Source organism: Scyliorhinus torazame, chromosome 7, assembly GCF_047496885.1.
Source record: "Scyliorhinus torazame isolate Kashiwa2021f chromosome 7, sScyTor2.1, whole genome shotgun sequence".
In the NCBI taxonomy this organism is placed as follows: Eukaryota; Metazoa; Chordata; class Chondrichthyes; order Carcharhiniformes; family Scyliorhinidae; genus Scyliorhinus; species Scyliorhinus torazame.
The window spans coordinates 233,110,592-233,123,107 of NC_092713.1; the positions used below are offsets into that span (position 1 = coordinate 233,110,592).

General features: G+C 42.9%; 1 protein-coding gene and 2 non-coding genes across 4 annotated transcripts in view; 1 reads left to right on the forward strand and 2 right to left on the reverse strand.

Annotated features, from left to right (window-relative positions):
- The window catches only part of LOC140426888 (peroxisome proliferator-activated receptor gamma coactivator 1-alpha-like), a 198,278-nt gene that overhangs the window by 78,494 nt on the left and 107,268 nt on the right, over nt 1-12,516 (reverse strand). The gene's annotated exons all lie outside the window — the stretch shown is intronic.
- On the reverse strand, nt 7,227-7,389 carry LOC140427537 (U1 spliceosomal RNA). The gene has a single exon (XR_011948556.1). It is a non-coding gene; the product is annotated as a U1 spliceosomal RNA (small nuclear RNA).
- On the forward strand, nt 9,122-9,316 carry LOC140427565 (U2 spliceosomal RNA). Its single transcript, XR_011948568.1, has one exon. It is a non-coding gene; the product is annotated as a U2 spliceosomal RNA (small nuclear RNA).

The window sequence follows — 12,516 nt, forward strand, 5'->3', positions numbered from 1 at the left end:
CCAATTCAAAGTTATGTCATTTGGCATGAAAAACGCCCCAGCCACATTTCAACGGTTAACTAACAAAGTTGTTTCAGGATTACCTAATTGTGCAGTATACATGGACGATCTGGTAATTTTCAGCCAGACATGGAAAGAACATTTAAAACATCTGATGGAATTATTCGATCGACTTCAGGAGGCGGGTCTGGTGATAAACCTAGCCAAAAGTGAATTTGGAAAAGCCCAAGTCACTTTCCTTGGCCATACAATCGGACAGGGTCGAATGGTCACACGGGATGTGAAACCAACAGTAATTTAGGAGTTTTCAACACCCGTGAGACTAAGGGAAATAATGAGATTTCTTGGCATGAGTGGATTTGATCGAACACTTGTGCAAAAGTTTTGTAGCGTGATTGCTCCACTGATGGACTTGCTGAAGAAACGTCGAACATTTCAATGGACAGCGGACTTTCAAAAGGCATTTGACTGCCTGAAAGCTGTGATAATCAATGCTCCTGTGTTGGAGAATTGCAAGGGACTCTGTGATCAGATTGAACTAAAGTATCTGACTTTAAAGAGAAATGCCGAGGCGTAGAGAAATGGACGGAGCGTGCAAGGAGCTTCTTGTTCAAAGAGACTGTCAATCGAGAAGGATTTCAGTTGGAGGAAGAAGAACAAAAATGGACTATATTATTATATCTGTTTGCATGTGTTGTTTTTTGAAACGAAAAAGTATATTTACTGTGTGCATTTCTTAAAGAATGGTGAAGGGGTGAAAAATGAAACCATCTTGAAGTTGATGGTTTTTTTTTTCTTGGGGGGAGGTATCATGTGAGAGTACCTTTAAGAAATGGGTGTTTATAAATGGGTGTGTATATAAATATCTGTAGTGAGAGTACCTTGAAGAAATGGGTGTTTACTACTGCAGTGATATCAGAGAGTGGGTGGAGCTGGGCTGTCAGCTTTTTACTTTCATTTTTGAGCAGGCTGCAGGGTGTGTTTTAGTTTCGTTTTCAGTGTTGGAGCTGAAGCCAGACCAAGCAGGTGTACTGCTGTTCTCTCCGCCATCAAAAGACTATCTCTTGATCATTTGGTGAATTCAGAATTATAAATGTTTTCAGTAGTGACTTTAACCTAATGTGCTTCTGGTAAAAGGTGTTTTAAATCTTATGGGTGTTAAAAGGAAAGCTTAAAGGATTACTTAAGTGTTGTATTCTTTGGGGGTTGTGTTTGAATTGATGGTTGCTAACATGTTCACTGTATGTTTTATAAAGGTTAACTTGAGTTCATGAAATAAACATTGTTTTGCTTTTAAAAAATACTTTTCCATTTCTGCTGTACCACACCTGTAGAGTAGGCCGTGTGCTCCCCATACCACAATCTATTAAAAGTTGTGGGTCAGGTGAACTCCATGATACACTTTGGGGCTCTCTAAACCCTGGCCCATAACAGCCTCAATAAAATAATTTGTAAAAATAAAATAAATCTTGATCCTTTAAGACCTCGTATCGTCTTGGTGACTTTGGCTGGATGCTTGGCAACCTGTGAACTTGAACTTAAAACAACGATATTAAGCCAACCAGCTTTAGCACTAATAAATCCCATTTCTCTCTGCATCAAAGAATCACAACTTTCTCATACAATAGCATCAGGCAACATCGATGGCAATCTCTAGTCACAGAAAACAGAAAAAAGAACAACTGAAACGTAGTAGAACTGATATAAAATAAAAATACAACTGTAAGAGATATTTGGAGCTTGTTACCTTTGCAAATAACCAAAGTTTGGATTGGATCAAACTAGTTTCTGACAAAACATCTAGGGTAATCAACATATTTAACCATGCGGTGGTCATTTTCAAGACAATAGAAACTATGGATCCTCTTCTGATTATTTGAAAAAATATTTAATTATGTAAAACATATTTAATAATATTCTGACTGTACATACTTTATTTTCTGACTTCATGTAAATAAAATGTGAATTTAAAAGGTTATAGGGTCACCAAAACCGGAGCATGTGAAGCAAGAGAAGCAAACATCTCAAGTTTCTTCGTAATTATACGGCAGTTTTCTGCAGCACTATACTACTTGGGCTGACACCCATGTCAAAATATGGGGAAGTTCCATATTGCACAATGGATGAGACAGTTTTCAGACACAATATGTGTTTTTGTCTCTTTAAAAGCCTGCAACTTTAAAATTAAGCTTTAGTTGAAATGATAGGAGTTAATCTGTGTTTTGTAACTTTAGAACCACATCTACAATTAGTGTGCGTTCCAGGGATCAACTGCCAACATAGAAAGAGTACAACGAGCTGGGAGGCTTCTTCAATATTGATTATATTATGCAAGTTGCATCAGAGTTGACAGCTGTTCCAGTATAATGAGATGCTCAGTGTGAGCCTGCATTATGTTAAGAAGTGGTTGGCAGCATCATCACGTGATAAACTAGGCACTATTTTTACATTGTCATTTCAATTCAATTTATGCCAATGAAACCTGATATTGATTTCAAAAGGTTTAAATTCTTATTATTAAATTCCTCTTATTATGGACATTTTAGGCATTCAAACCCAGCTCTTAAAATTCTAAACTAGTCATTCCTGCACCTGACATAAGCATCAGATTGGTTTAAATAGAAAATGTTTTATTCATGATTTTCACAGTAACTTCATTGCAGTGTTAATGTAAGCCTACTTGTGATACTAACAAATATTATTATTTTAAGACACAGAAAACAGCTGCAATAGAAATCAGACCACTTGGGCAGCACGGTGGCACAGTGGTTAGCATTGCTGCCTACGGCGCTGAGGACCCAGGTTTGAATCCCGGCTCTGGGTCACATTCCGTGTGGAGTTTGCACATTCTCCCCTTGTCTGCGTGAGTTTCACCCCCACAGCCCAAAGATGTGCAGGGTAGGTAGATTGGCCATGCTAAATTGCCCCTTAATTGGAAAAACTAATTGGGTACTCTAAATTTATATTTTAAAAAAAGAAATCAGACCACTATGTCTAAAAATTATAAGCGAGATTTAATTAAGCTGGAAAACAATGATTTGATTTGGCAACTATCAAATTGTTGCTAGGTTAGCATTCAGCAATTGGAGCAGGGAACAAGAAAAGTGTTGTCCATATTCAGTCTGTCATTTGCTCCATGTTTTTTGCCTTATTAAAGGGGACAAATAATCATAATTCAATCTGGAAGTGCCTGTGGCAATTTTAAGGCTGGACTACTATGTGTACATAAACTTCAATCCCATCAGTAATGCAGCTGTTGTGATCTGTTAGCCTTTGCAGTCCTATACAATGGATCATCTAATCCTCCATTTACCAAGACCACTTGTCAAAATCCCACTATGTATTGTTGACAGTATGTATGACAATCATTGCCCTTTATCTCTATCGTGGAAGTGGATTAAAACTTTTGAAATAGTTTAAAACATGGCTGACTTAGTCCAGCCTGAATCAAACAAGACTGGCAATTCTTTGGCAATACAAGTAATCTCTCATGAAACTCGACCCACTTGGGGTTGGATTCTGCTGCACTCAACTGAGGTCAAGATAATGGTGGGAATAGCAGAGCCATGTCTCCTTACAAACATATTCTAACTCTGATCAAACATAACTATTGGTGGACAGCATTTTTGCAAAGCAGAACATAGAGTTAAACTTGCCCCTTTGAAAAGGGTAAAAACATTTTCATTATCCTGGCAAACTGATCATTTGCAAGATACACATGACAAATGAACTACAATAGTAAAATGCATGTTTTAACAAACGTCAGTGGATCTTACAGGAAAAACAATTGAAATTCATGGTAGACTGTGCAATTTAATTGTTAGCCTGGTGAGACGAATGTCATGTTTAGGTATATTTCTCACTTTTTGCCTTATGGCTCTGTTGGAATGAATTGATATAAAATAGTACAATGTAGTATATTAAATCAAAATGACTGAAATAAGCAGCAAACCTGATGTACTGTATGGGACAGCTACAGTTAGGTAAAGAAAGAAGATTGAATCTTGAATAATCAACAATATTTTGATATATAACAAGCAGAATGTGAAGGGGAGGGGAGAAAGGAAAGGGAAGAGGAGGGAATGCAGACAAGGAAGAGGAGAAAGGGAAGGGGAAAGATGATGGGTGTGTAGCCACCTGGGTTGGCCACTTCCCGACTTAAAATGGAGGTCCGCAAAGACTACAGGGAAATTCAGGCAACACAGGCAAAAACTGGCAAGTGCAAAAATCCTGTGTATTAGAACTTGCAAAAGCCCAGACAGCACTGAAACTCACAGCCATCTGCATATTAATGAGCGATCCCGGGTACAATTGAAACATGTAAGGTGAATAAGGCCAAGCCAGACTCCTCGGCGCTTGCAGGAGCCAAGACAAAGGAAGGCCAACGGACACTCAGGGACCGCCCAGCGATCAGGGGACAGCTCCAGTATTGGAGAAATCGATCCAAGTGATCGAAATGTAGTCCAATCACTTGGAACCAGATACGGGGTCCACCCCGAACGGCGCGAAGCCCCTGGGGACTATAAAGTAAAGCCCCCAAGTTCAAATCGGTCTTCTTGGCAGGGTCACTCAGCAACTCAAATCAACCCTTGACAGTGAACTGCCCAAGCTGCCGCATCAACCAAGTAAGTCTCCAGTCAACGCTCGCTACGAGATAGGCGCTCCTAGCTACCAGTCCAGACCAGCTTTTGAATTCTGCAGACTCAGAATCGAACGAAGGGCCATTTGTTCCCCTGACCTGGTGGGCCAATTCCGAAGCTAAGTATAGGCCTTTTAGTGATAGAGAATAGTCTAGAAAGTAGAGTTTATGCATGAGTAGTGATTTACTGTGTATAATAAATGTGTTTTGATTTGAATCTTACTAATTGGTGTGTGGAGTTATTGATCAGTACTTGAGCTTGAACCTCGTGGCGGTATCATAAAGATACTTGGCGACTCTAGAGCAAAGGTTATAGAAACAGAGCAAATTCAGTAAAGACACAACGGGCAACGAATTAAGAGCCAACCAAAGTTAGCAACAGGTGAAAGGGCGGGGAGGGCAATGGAAAAGGGGGGAGGGGATGGGGATAAAGGAGAGAGGCGTAATGGAATAGGACGAAAGGAAGCAGGCCATGCATTTGCAGAATCTGACATTAACACTGAAAAAATATAAAACAGCATTAGTTGCAGATATTACAGGAAAAAGATTACATCAAACTTTTCAGTGGAAATAGGACAGATATTGCATTTTGTCTCGTACATGTTTGGTTTCGCCTCTTAAAGGAACTAAATGAACTTGAAATGACAGGGTGTAAATTTATTGTGTAGGAGTGCTGCGTTGCTGGAGGCACTGTTCTTCGAAGAGCAGTTTAAATGACTATTTCAGGTGGATCTGAGAGGTTCAATCATACGATCTGAAGACGAGGGACTTCTTGTCAAACATTCAACACCTACCTATCATCACCAAAATCAGTTTAATTGATAATTCATCTCATTTGCTGCTGTATGACTCCCACATAACCAGGCGGTAGGCAAGGCTTTGAACTAACAACAGGGAAAGAAGGTTTAGGTAAGGGAAACTTTGAATGTCATGAGAAGAATTTTTGTGTTCCTTTTTACTACCTGTGATTATGTGTTTTCTTACCCTCAGAGTGATTGCCCCAATTAAATGATTCCAGCAACAAGCTATTTTGTGATCTTTAAAGATAAAGGAGGCTATTGTTTAATCACACACTTGCCCCGGATGTTTAAATGTGACTTCTCTCTCATTATCACACACACACACACACAGATACATTTGAAGGTAAAACAACATGATTACAACTTATAGCTATCTCAGTTTCTTTTGTGGAGATGCCGGCGTTGGACTGGGGTGAGCACAGTACGAAGTCTTACAACACCAGGTTAAAGTCCAACAGGTTTGTTTCGATGTCACTAGCTTTCGGAGCGCTGCTCCTTCCTCAGGTGAATGAAGGCTTGGTACAATTCACACCTCTTTAACCTGGGGTTACCCCATCTCTGGATCTGCAAAGATTTAATCACCTGCTAATGCTCGCATTCCAAGCATTGTTTGGCATCTTTGAATTTGTCTATATATGTGTTTCTGGAACAGACCTCTTCATTCACCTGAGGAAGGAGCAGCGCTCCGAAAGCTAGTGACATCGAAACAAACCTGTTGGACTTTAACCTGGTGTAAGACTTCGTACAGTTTCTTTTGTGACAGACTTGTAATTTCTTAGATGCGTTGATGCTTTAGTTGAATTGAAGGGCTTGCAAAGCAGAGGCTGTTCACTAAGCTGTGAGGCTTTATGTAGTTGAATTTCCAGCAGGCTGTTTCTCAGATGAACCCGAGGTTTGACAAATTTTGGGGCGGCGGGGGGAAAGAGACTTTCGCCTACTTCCAAAGGATTTCTGTTTGTTACCATAACTACTTAGATGACTTACAGCAGGTTAGATGGAACTCAGTCTGCAGAACAGCTTCTTGCTGTTTTCAAAACAAACAGGAGACATGCTTGTTTCATCACAATTCCTTTCATAAGACCAAATAAGGTGGATGGTTAGATCAATTATACACCCTGTGTTGTAGACTTCACATCTTGAGAGTTTCAGACTGCCTGTGTCTTTGTATTTGAAAGACCTATTCAATTGAAAATGCCTTTTTGAATTAGTTTCAGCCAGGGCATTGAATCAACAGTCTGTAAAGTTCCTTTTATTCCCTCAAGACAAGGATGTGGTTTCAATCCACAAGAGAAATCAGGTGATCCACAGTTGGCCATATGGTTTTTTTTGAGTGGTCCGTTTTAAAGCATGAAAAACAGGCTTAAAGTTCAGAGTACACTGGGACATGATACAAGTCCAAACAGAAATTCAAGATTGTAGAGCAGAGTAGTGATTTTGGTAAAATTAAGCAGCGTGTGTAATAATAATAACAATAATAATCTTTATTAGTGTCACAAGTAGGTTTACATTAACATTGCAATGAAGTTACTGTGAAAATTCCCTAGTTGCCATACTCTGGCGCCTGTTTGGGTACACTGAGGGAGAATTCAGAATGTCCAATTCATCTAACAACCACGTCTTTCGGTACTTGTGGGGGGAAACTGGAGCACCCGGAGGAAACCCACACAAACACCGGGCGAACATACAGACTCCACACAGACAGTGACCCAAGCAGGGAATCAAACTCAGGTCCCTGGCGCTGTGAAGCAACAGTGCTAACCACTGTGCTATCGTGCCACCCATATAATCAGGAGAGAGTGCGAATGCAGTCCCCCACTACCACAAGTATTGCAGTCAAGAATCCCGCATTTGGGGACATCGCAGGCGTCACACACCCGAAGTGCAATGGGCTAGCCTCATCCTGGGCGAACCGCCTTCTTGATCATGATCTCACCCCTGCCAGGTATGTGTGTCAGGAAGGGACAGAGAGTACGGTATAAGAAAGTGTAATTGGGCATCCATCATGGAAAATTAGTAAAATGCTACAATTGAAGTCATTATATCTGAATGCACAATGCATTCAAAGCAAGATACATGAATTGACTGCACAGATAAAGATAAATAGTTATATCGTGTGGTTCCCAGAAGTCTGTAATAATCACACTGTTTAACACAGATACTGGAACTTTAATCAAGTATATTTTTCACATCTGCCCATGTGTGTGGCTTGATGCACAGACTGCAAAGTAAAAGGCAAAGTCGCCATAGTCCCAGGTGACCACAGGCAGCTTTCCCCTTTGAGGAGGGAGAGCAGGCTGGTGGTGATTTAACCCGAGGATCACCACACTTCATGCGAGGGGCAAGGTTCAGAAGGTGGGACCTCATGAATAACCTGTAGGGCAATAGTGAGTGAGACTGTGGGTCAATAGTGGGTGAGACAGCGGCGGCATAGTGGTGCAATGGTTAGCACTGCTGCCTCACGGCGCTGAGGACCCAGGTTCGATCCCAGCCCCAGGTTACTGACAGTGTGAAGTTTGCACTTTCTTCCCGTGTCTGCGTGGGTTTCACCCCCACAACCCAAAGATGTGCAGGTTAGGTGGATCGGCCACGCTAAATTGCCCTTTAACTGGAAAAATAATAATTGGGTACTTTAAGTTGTTTTTTAAAATAGTGAGCGAGGCACTCTATCAATACAAGTCTTTCTTCTTTTTCTGCAATTACAAGGGTAATTTGGGTGAGGCCACACCTGGAGTACTGTATAGTTTGTCTTTTTACCTAAGGAAGGACATATTTTCCTTCGAGAGGTGAAAATGCAAGCTAAGTTTAGTCCTAGGAGGAGAGGGCTGTCCTGCGAGCAGAGATAAAAAAAAAATGGGCCTATACTCTGGAGTTCCGAAGAATCAGAGGTGATTTCATTGAAACATGTAAAATTCTTGCTGAGGCTGTTTACGTGATAATGGTTTGGCCATTTATGACTTGAATACGGTAAATTCCCTTATTCAGAGGGCTGTGAACATTTGGAATTATCTCTCCCAGAGCTGTGGATGCTCAGTAGACAAGTAGGCAGGTATTCAAGACAGGGGTTAATACATTTTTGGGCATTAAAGGAATTAGGGATATAGGGAAAGGGTGGGAAGACAGGTGTTCATGCAGATCAGTCACAATCATATTGAATGGCGAAGCAAATTGGATAGGATATGTGGCCTACTCTTATTTCCTATGGCGTTGTTCCCTTGCATTGAAAGAGTAACTGCGTTACAATGTCATTGGTTGTAAATGAAACATTTAATAAATATTCCAAATAACACCATTGGATATTATACAAATGCAAGTATTCATTCCTGTCACTACCGTTTGCCTAGTTCTTGGTCTATTCATCACTATTCATTTTACAAAACCTGCAAGATGAAAGTCCTTTCCAGGCCGTACCATCTCCCATCTATCAGGTCTACTTTGTGATGTGCCAACCAGCTTGCCAGGTCTCCTGCTCTTATCCAGATGTTACATGTTTTCAACTATTGGTTCTTTCTCATGATTTACTAACTGTCATTCTGAATTGTTTCACTCTCTTCATTTTTCTTGATCACGTTGCTCCATCTCCATGCATTTCCACCTACAAGCTCCATCTTCAGGATGAATCAGCTCTGCACTCTGTTGCTAATATACACCATACAACCGACTGACATCAGGTATGCTCATTTTAATCGCTTCTCGGCCTTTTGGCTAAGATCAAGTGTCTGTAGATTGCGCCTTTGGGTTCAGATCTGGTATGTCTCTCTTGTGGGGACCATGAATTCGATTCAATTTGAATTAGATTTTTGGAGCAGGCGAGGAGCTGGATTAGGGGTTCGCCCCTGACCCACACTCTGAGCCCTGGCTTGGTAACTCAGAAAAGGAAAAACATTTTTTAAAAGGTATGCTCATTTTATCAGTGCAGCATGTTGCTGTTATGACAATGGCTTCCACAACAGCTGCCACCACTATTTCAGTATTATTACAATTTCATTTGGATCTTAGTTTAACTATGCTGGAAATGACCGCGAACCAACAAATTCAGCAGAAAAACCTAATTTTGTATCTGACAAGAAGTGTAATTGAAACATGTAAAATTCTTGCTGAGGCTGTTTACGTGATAGTGCTTTTACGTTTTACGTTTAGAGGCTGTTTACGTTCAGAAGTGCTTTTATATCAATTCTTCACTGAACCTATTAATCACCAAGTCAATAAAATGTTCCATGATTCTCATCAGGGAAATGGTGAGAATATTATATGAAGTAAGCAGTCCAGACAAGCACAGGTAAAATGGCAACTAATGATCATTGGGCTAGGTTGATTCTAACTGGCTAGAGGTATCATCATGCTCATTACAGGAGGCCCTTTTATCAGTGTTGCACGTGTCTAAATATTGACATGCAAGAATGGATCAGGCCTATTTCTCTCCTGCTTAGGAATATTTAAATGACGGATGGCTCGCCCTTAGTTTCCTGAATGTTCCACTGTTCCCACTGCACCTCTCACTTGGCAATTGATGCATACAATCAGTATAAAGTTAAATGTTGCAATGTTAGATAAATGGGATGCTGATTTGTCTTGTTAATACAAAAGTTCCTGTGCCTCTCCTCACACAATCCAATAATCCTGTTATCAAGCCATCTCTGCAATTATGCATCGCAGCATAAAACGTTCTTGTGGAAACAACTGCAAAACCATTGACAAGGCTTCGAAAAAACAAAGTCAGCAAAAACCAAAAAGTTGTTAGGCCAGAAGCGTATTTGCTCAAGACCTGTTTTCATAACATGGTTATTTCAATGGGAGGGGGGCGCGGATTTTGAGCCCGCGTTAGCCGTGAGAACGGTGATGCGGACGGAAAATTTGGTGAGAATCGGAAAACACAAGAATTGTGGTGCCGTAAAGAGGAAGATGGAAGGTCAGGAGTCTCATTTCAATACATTATATTATCAGTGAGCCCTACCGCCAGGACCTACCCCTCAATGAAGATTCATCGGTTGCTGGCATTACGTTCAATAGCTGTACGAAAATGAGAAGCAGGCAACCTCAAATCTGAGGTGGCACGATAGCACAGTGGTTAGCAGCGTCGCTTCATAGTTCCAGAGTTCCAGGTTCGATTACTGGCTTGGGTCACTGTCTGTGTGGAGTCTGCAAGCTCTTCCCATGTCTGCGAGGGTTTCAACTGGGTGCCACGGTTTGCTCCCACAGCCCACAAATGTGCAGGTTAGATGGATTGGCCATGTTAAATTGCCCTTTAGTGTCCAAAAGGGTTGGGTGGGGTTGCTGGGTTGCGGGGATGGAGTGGCCGTGTGGACTGCTCTTTCCAAGGGCTGGTGCAGACTCGATGGGCCAAATGGCACGACTGCACAACCTGGCACTGCAGCAGGGAGAGCAGCTGGAGCAGGAGGACATGACGGAGCAACATATCTCCTCAGAAAAGGAGGATGTCAAGGATGGCAGCAAGGGGAACGTGCGGAGGAGGCAGAGGAGAAGGGACATCGGGCGATGGCCAGATCTCGCATGGGGCACTGGGCTAGGGACTCTCAATATGGCGATGTCCAGGGGTATGTTGTGAAAACTTCCCCCACCATGTGGGCTGACATCCACTCACTCTTGGGGTGCCCGTGGGAGCTCATTGTGATAGTGGCTACACTCATGGGCAGGGTACCAAAGCGATTTACTGAACGCTACAGGAGAATGATTATGACTTTCAGTGAAGACAGAGCGATGCTCCTCTCAACCGAAGTGATATATCTGACCTCTGCCTGACAGAGAGCTGAACATGACCTGCTGATGAATGGGCTTTTCATGGGGTCCAGAGATGCTGGATGACAAGCTCACCAGTGAGTGACCTAGAAGCCTGCCTACAAGTTAATCCCACCGAGGTGTAAATATCTGAGTGGTAGAGGGTGTGAGTGACAGCTGTGACGCCTCCTCAATGCTCCCTTGGAGCTGCTCTGGTCTGTGGTTTCCAAAGAGAGTGAGGATGGTCTGGGCTGGTCGACTAATTGACCTGCAAGGGAAGCAAGATGGCATGAGTGCATCATGGGGGGTGAATGATGGGAGTAAGTTATTCAGCATGGCTGCATGTGCTAAGGGATCTCACTTTTGTCTGCTGTCCCCACCTTGTCCTCTGCACAGATGTGGTCTTGCTCCTCACTGGCCAGCTCAAGTGCTCTCTCATCGGGCGTTGGGCTTCTCAGCTCGGGCATTAGTTCGGCGGGCTCTGCCCACTCAGATCGGCTGTGCTCTATTTTGTCCTGCAATGGGCAGATGGGGAGAGTGTAGGCTGGAGTCCTGCCGGGTCAGAAGGTGATAAAGGCTGGCATGCTTGGAACGGGAGTGGGAGTGGGATGTGAGGAACAGATTATCTACTGGGGGGAACATGGGCAGTGGTGGGGGAGGAGGGTGCTGGGGGAGAGAGCCGTGGCAAGTGTTGGGAACTTGTGAGGTGGCTGGGTGAAAGATTACCATGGAGGTGTCATATATGTGTGTGGAGGAGTGCAGCGGGAGGCAGACTTACAATGGCTGCACGAAGGTGGTCATTCACCTTCTTCCGGCACTGCTGCCCCTTCCACTTATGGAGCGAGCTGGCACTCGCTGTTGTGGCAATAACCTCCCAGGCTGGTGACTTTGCTTGATCGACGTGTGCGCGATCGCAGGTGACATGCATCTGCTCCACACTATCCAGGTGTTTGGCGAGGACTTCGTCCGTGAATCATGGTGCTGTCTTCCTGGCAGCCATCCTCCTGACTTGACTTGGAAAAAGTGCTGGGGTGGCATTTAAAAGGAGCTCCCCACTGATTGCAGAGATTACGTTTTCCCGGGGCAGGGATGGCATGGTGGCGCAGTCGTTAGCACTGCTGCCTCACGATGCTGAGGACCGGGTTCGATCCCAGCCCCGGGTCACTGTCCATGTGGAGTTTGCACATTCTCCCAGTGTCTGCGCAGGTCTCACCTCCACAACCCAAAACGATGTGTAGGGTAGGTGGACTGACCACGCTAAATTGCCCCTTAATTGAAAAAAGAGAATTGGGTGCTTTCATTTTTTTTTTAACAATTTAAAACGTTTTCCCGGGGCGAGTGTTT